Source organism: Podarcis erhardii (genome assembly GCF_964252035.2).
Source record: "Podarcis erhardii genome assembly, chromosome: Z".
Classification (NCBI taxonomy): Eukaryota; Metazoa; Chordata; class Lepidosauria; order Squamata; family Lacertidae; genus Podarcis; species Podarcis erhardii.
In genome coordinates, this window is record NC_138504.1 from 21,719,509 (window position 1) to 21,726,961 (window position 7,453).

Consider the following 7,453-nt stretch of genomic DNA (forward strand, 5'->3'; position numbering starts at 1 on the left):
TGTATTATTTGATGCTCTGATGAGATAAACAGTCAACTTTTTCAATATGCTTCCCCCCCCCCTCCATTAGAATACAAGCCCATGGATGTTTCACCCTGTCTGCTTCTTCCAGTTTGATTTCCCTAGGGACTCATTATCATGCTGCTCACTCCATCCGTCACCTACACTGTTGAACTTGCTATCAAATAACCTTCAAAACATTCCTAGTTATTATGTGTCATAGGCCAGATTTATGATAAACTAACTTTGAAACAAGCGTGAATCTTTTGGACTTTTTATTATTATTATTTTGGTTTCTCGTTAATGTTCCTTTGCGATTTCCTTGTGATTTAATTTTTTAATTGGTTAGCTTTAGTCTGCCCCTCTTTTTATGCTGGATTTCAGAAGAGAGACGACCCCCCCACCACCACTTCTTCCCTTGCTCAAATAACTCTCCTTCTTCGATATGATTTCATGATGATATTTAAGCTCCATGTTTTTATTACGGAATGCAAAGTGAAGTGCCTTGGCCCATTTTGCTCTCCAGAGCTCATTAGAAGGCTCAAAAGCCTTCCTTTACAGTTAAACTTTGTGGGGAAACGAAAGCAATGCAATTGTTTCTGTCACTGCCATAGACCAACTAGCACGTCAAAGGGTAGGAAGACCCTCAGTAAGCATTTTAGGCATAAGTGAATGGGACTGTACTTCATGTGGTGATTGAGAAACTTGGGACTGAAGCTAAGGGTCAGATATGTCCTAATTGAGTGCTTCTATACAGCAACTTGGGAGGGGGACACATAACCAAAAATACACACACACAAAAAACTTTTCTGGGTCCTCTCAAATAACCATAGCTGTCAATGTTTCCCTTTTTTAAAAGGGAAATTCCCTTATTCCGAATAGGATTCCTCGCAAGAAAAGGGAAAAGTTGACAGCTATGTAAATAACTCAAGAAATCATTACTGCATGAAGACCTCAGAGATGTATTTTCTTAGAGAGCACCAGGGCTATTTCCCCCAGAGTTCTCTAGTAGGCAGACCAAGACCCAGGCAGGGGGTGGGAGTGAAAGGCAAATGGGGTGGTCCATGCAGGCTGATGGTAGGCAGATAAGCATACAAAATGAATTCTAAAATGTGCTGCAGGTTGGGTTCTTTTGCAGAGCAGTGGAGTAGGAAAAGCTAAGAGTCTGTTGAGCCCCTTCTCTCACAAAGTTGCTCAGTCTCAGACTGAGCAGCTACACCCAGGAGAGTTTTTGTATAAGACCAGAAGGACCCTTATTTGTGTGCTCACCTTACAGTTTAAAGTCAAGGGCCAGCCCAAGCATTTGAGTTTAAATGGATGGTACAGCCATTAGGTGGGGGGAGGCCCTTGCCTCAGGCAGCGGAAGCCTCCAAGGTGGCATCTGCACAAGTTGCCTCACATCTGCTGGTGGCAAAGCAGCACTAGCATCAGTGCCAAATTGGTGATAGCTCACCTGAAACCGGTGCAGATGCTGGTTCTGCTTCTCCACCACTGGCAGCAGTGGGAGCGTAGGCATTGTAGCTGGCAGCGGCAGGTATGGTGGTGCTGGTGGCAGTGGCAGCAGGGCAGGGTGGCAACTCCCATTTCTCCTCGAGCACTGAAATGTGATACACTACCACTGTTAAAGCCCTAAATGGATTGGGCTCCAAATATCTGAAAGACGTCTTCCTTCCCTGCCTACCCTCTTGGATATTAAAATTTGCAGAGGGGCCCCCTCTTGGTACCCTCAGGGATGGTGGCCTACAGGAGGGCATTCTTTGTGCAGCCCCTAAAATGTGTAATTCCTTCCCCATAGAGGTGCATCAGGTAACTGCATTATATACCGTATTTTTCGCTCTATAACACGCACCCGACCATAACACGCACATAGTTTTTAGAGGAGGAAAATCCGTAGGCATGCCACCCGTAGGCATTCCCTCCATAACACGCACAGACATTTCCCCTTAATTTTTAGGAGGAAAAAAGTGAGTGTTATGGTGCAAAAAATACGGTAGTTTTGTCACATGCTGGAGACACACCTCTTTAACCTGACCTTTGACACCAGTATGTACACACACACACACACACACACACACACACACACTGATCTGCCCTATTCTGTTTATTGTAATATGTTTTAACTGTTTTTCGTATTGCATTTTTAAATTGTTGCAACCTGCCCTCACGGTGAAGGATGGGTAAGAAATCTAAATAATAATAAAAAACTCCTCAGGTTACCAGCCTCTCTCTCCACCTGTGTATTGCCTCAGTGGCACAGATAACAAACAGGGAAACAGGCAGAGGGCCTTCTTGGTATCTGCACCCACCCCGTGGAACACCCTCTCATCAGATGGTACCTCGGGTTACATACGCTTCAGGTTACATACGCTTCAGGTTACAGACTCCGCTAACCCAGAAATAGTACTTCGGGTTAAGAACAGAAATTGTGCTCCAGCGGTGCAGCGGCAGCAGGAGGCCCCATTAGCTAAAGTGGTGCTTCAGGTTAAGAACAGTTTCAGGTTAAGAATGGACCTCCAGAACGAATTAAGTACTTAACCCGAGGTACCACTGTACCTGACTTTTAGAAGACATCTGAAGACAGCCCTGTATAGGGAAGTTTTGATGTTTTATCATATTTTAAATATTCTGTTGGCAGCTGCCCAGAGTGGCTGGGACAACCAAGTCAGATGGGTGGCATAAAATAATAATAATAATAATAATAATAATAATAATAATAATAATAAGGCTCTAAGTCATATGGTTGGAAGTAACAATGATTTAAAAACACAACAAGGTGTGATCCTCTGAAGTATGCCTGATCAGAGACATACCTAGGGGTAGGTACTGTAAAACGGGATGCAGGCCCGGGCAGGGGCGACAGACAAAAAAATCAGACTATCGAGTGTATAACATAAATGTGTGCTGTGATGTGGCAGCATTGTCATGGCAAGATCGAATGCAAGAGAAGGCGTGCATTTTTTTCTGCCCTTCCTCCTCACCTCACCTTCACTCCAAATGCTATGAGTACTTGACTCATGCAAAATGTAGTCATTTCTAATGTAGGTATTGCAGTAAAGTGATACCGCAATATACCTCCTTGCCAAGGGCACAAGGGACCCTAGATGTGCCTCTGTCCCTGTATACCCGAAGGAGTGTCTCCACCCCCACCGTTCAGCCCGGACACTGAGATCCAGCGCTGAGGCCCTTCTGGAGGTCCCCTCATTGCGAGAAGTGAGGTTACAGCGAACCAGACAGAGGGCCTTCTCGGTCTTGGCGCCTGCCCTGTGGAACGCCCTCCCATCAGATACTGAAATTTAAATGTTCAAGAAGGCTAGCCACTTGATCAAACTCTAGTCCTTGATTTGATTGGGAGACCCTGTGGCAGCTAAGTAAGTTTGAAACTACTTTAAATGGGTTGCACAGGCATCCCTGCACAGTGAATAGATCAGATGACTCAAGCAAGCAAAGCCACCATGGGCCTACTCACTCAACTTACTTAGCACAGCTGCCAATCAATTTGAATTATCTGCAATGAAGTTTTAATTACCTGCCTCAGGTGCACTAAGCTGTTGGAGTCTCTGTACCCATTTTTTGGATCTCACTGAAATAAATGTTTCTGCCTTATCCAATACTTTTCCTTTCCCCATTTTTCATTGCATGAACTTGCTGTAGATATCTGCAATGAAACAAAGAATATGGTGGCTCTGATTGATATTGTATTCTCGTTTTTTGCCAATGAAGTTATGCCTTCATGACAATTATTTCAATATGGCTATAGGGTTGGAATGGGGAACTTTTTCTGCCTGAGGGCTATGTTCCCTTCTAGGCAATCTTCCATGAACCAAATGTCAGTGGTGGGTGGGGACAGAGGTAAAAGTTGGAGGAGCAACAAATGTACATTCCAACTTTGTGCAGTAGGCTTCTTTCTATACATACTCACTCACTCTCACACACTATTGAGGAAAAGCAAGAGGAAGTATCAGAGCTCAAGGACACATTATAGGCAGGCAAGAGCACTTGAGAAGACTAAGACTACAGAGGGGGAATGGGCATGGCCTGGAAATAGCCCCAAGGGCATGATAGAGAGTCTTGGGCAACTGCTTTGCAATGTGTATGTTTGGGAAAATAGCCTAGAAACCTGTGCATATTAGGGGAAAGTCACACTATAATGCTAGTGAATTTTAATGAGGATTTGTAACCTCCCCCCCCCCAAAAAAACACACACCTTGGTGTGTAAATGTGGAGAACTGAACTTAAAATGGGGATAAAATTAGAAACAGAGATAAATTGAAATTGACATATTTGCCCACCCCCACCTATGGGATCTCATTATGTTTTACCATTCTTTTGGGATGTTTCTGGATGGAATATACACAGAATGGAAAGTGACTTGTTTATTTATAAAACATCTAAAAATTGTTGGGCATTATATAGAAATTAAGACAGAATATAGCCCCTGTTCTCGGGCTTACATTCTAATAGATATGACTTACGAGCCCTTGTTTGATTTTTATAGTTCCCAGGTTGTTGTCCTATTATGGATGTTATGTAATTTTAATAATTGACTTGTATTTTATCAAGTGTATTTTATTGAGAGCCACTGAGTGATGGAAAAATAGTGTAGAAGTGATCCCTCCCCCCCAAAAAAAGTCTCAGAGGAGGGGTGTGCAGAGAGAAGTCCTGTACAGATAAGTGCTGTTTTGAAATCTGCTCTTCAGTTTCTGGAAAGTTTAATTCCTCTGCAAAAGAGGCTTCCATTTATATGGCTCATTCTCAGGAAACCTAAGGAGATCTTTAGCATTTCAGTCCAGATTTCCCAGCTAAAAAGCTGCTTCTGACAGTATTTTGCTCTTCATTTTGGTCAACCACCTTGCAGATGGGAGGGAATCCAAACATGATGTTCCCATATGAGGCTGCAAACAAACCATATACAATATTCCCCAAAGAGTCTTGGGAACTGTAGTTTGCTAAGAGTGCTGGGAATTACAGTTTCCATTATTCTTTGGGGATGTCATGTCCTTTAAATGTGCTTTAAGAGTATGCTGTGTATGCAGCCACAAACAGAAATACTCTTGCAATGTATACCTAATGCTTTTCCTACTGTGAATGTTTCTCATGTGGAGGTTGTTTTTAAGGCTAGGGAGACCCAGGTTCAAACCCCTCCTTAGTCTTGAAGCTCACTCAGCCATGCTGGATCATCTACTAATCAACCTACCTCACTGGGTTGTTGTGAAGGTAAAAATGAGGTGAATGGTCAGATGTATGGCAAGGGAAAGAAAAATATAAAGAACTTAAAAATGTACAAAAGAGGGCAATAGGGCAGAATTTCAAGGTAAGACATAAACAGTGAATCAAAAACTCACAATCAAAACCAGCAACAGATGATATTTGGATGGAATTTGACATCTGTGTGACTGTGTTGTTAAATAAGCAACAGAAAGCCACCAGACAGTTGTGAAGCCCAGTGGCTCCACTTCTCCCCTGAGAACCTGAAGGTCAATTTCTCCCATGTAGGTATAAAGAAAGTTTTTATAAACCAGTCCTTCCAGTCTTGGGCCATGAGTAAATTTGAAGCTGTTAGCAAATGAATTATCAGTACAGTAGTTCCTTGGTTTACAAACAGCTTAGTTTATGAACAACTTGGATTAAGATCGCTGCAATCCTGGAAGTAGGTGTTTTGGTTTGTGAACTTTGCCTTGGAATAAGAACATGTTTCACTTCCTGTTGAGTGTGTTCCATTTGTAAATTGAGTTCCCCACTGCTATGGGAAAGCATGCCTTTGTTTAAGAGCGCTTTGGTTTAAGAACAGACTTCCAGAACGGATTAAGTTCATAAACCAAGGTACCACTGTATCTTGTTATGTAAATTTTAGTTACCTCCCACAAACATGGAAAGTAAGCACAACCAGGGGTCCCTATAGATCTTCTGTCTGGTGATGGGGCTGAAAACCACTAAATCCCAAAATTTGTTTACATGCACACAATCCCACCCCACGTGGTAATAAGGACCCTTCACATTGCAACCCCACCCACAAAAGGGGGAGACCCTTTCAGCATGTGGTTTAGACGAATTGGGGTTAAAGAGCATTTATGTATTGTTTTAATGATCCCCCCCCAATTAAAACAGAAATAAAAAGTTCAGAGGACCAGATTCTAGACCACTGGGAAGGATCAATTTCCAAGGCTAGATCAGCCTCCCATGTTCATTGACGGTTTTCAAAGGGAGAAAACTGTAAATCTAGAAGCAAAGCACAAAGTGCTGAAGCAGGTCCCTTCTGAGAACCAGAAATTCAAATCTCTTTATAGATTTCCAGCCTCCAATTGGCCCCCAGTTTTCAAAATAAAACTTTTGATAATATTGAGGACAGGTTTTGGAACCACACCAATGGCCACTGCTTTCAGGCAGGGGTTTGATGAGACCCGAATGGTAGATCTTTAGCAAGCAGAACATACTCACTCTCACTCTACAGTCCTCCTCAGACTTTAATTATCTGGCTCTTTTGCTTTATGCTAAAAATACAACATTTGACTCCTGGTCTTTTCTCTGCTTTCCTTTAGGCAGCTCACCTCCGGTCATCGTTTCTGATGACCGGCAGGAAAAGCACACTTCTGCAATGACCACTGATACAAGAAGTGGGGAGCTGTATGTCTGAGAGCCAAATGGGGCCCTTTGGCCTCTCTCTTATGGGACTTTCAGCAGGCAACACCCCCTACCCAGCCACACCCCATCTCCTTGGTCACTCCACTCATTGGCCCTACATTGCACCCTCCTTGAGTGTTTTGCTTGGCTGGAATGTGTTCTTGAACTCTAATCATGCCTTTTGCTTGCTTGGATGGAGGATAGAAAGGTAGACTGGCCTATTAGGACAATTGCCCCACAAATCTCAGTCTTGATTCATCCAAGCCCACCTTCCTTTTTCTGTTTTTACTTACAACCACTCCAGAGAACAGATCTGCCTATCATCCTCTTCCTCGCTGGCCTCACTGTTATCCATGTGAAATTCAGCAGGGGAATGGTTAGAATTAGTTAGCTCTGCATGTTGGGCTCCTTGTTAAGCACCTTCTGCTAACCTGCTGCTGGGCCTTTGTTTTCCACCCCACCAGTCCCAATGGGCACCAAACACCACTGGGTGTGCAAATGTGAGTAGAAACTAGCCTACTGTATTAAAAGTAAAAGTTAATTCATTGCTCTGCCCACTTTTACCTCTGGCCCCATCCACCACTGGCCCCTGGAATGTTGTTTGGGAGGGAATGTGGTCCTTGGTCTGACAAAAGTTCCCTGCATTTGACTTCTGTTTTGGATCACTGTTGACTTGATACTATAACACAGGCATGGGGAACCCTTGACCCTCCAGATGTTGCTGAATTAAAACTCTCATCAGCCCTAGCAAGCATGGGGATGATGAGATGATGGGAGTCCAGCAACTACTGGAGGGCAAAATGTTATTCATGTCTGCTCTCAGGGGCATCTTACC

General features: G+C 43.4%; 1 long non-coding RNA gene across 1 annotated transcript in view; it reads left to right on the forward strand.

Moving 5' to 3' along the window:
- The window catches only part of LOC309334064, a 90,598-nt gene that overhangs the window by 41,980 nt on the left and 41,165 nt on the right, over window positions 1-7,453 (forward strand). The gene's annotated exons all lie outside the window — the stretch shown is intronic.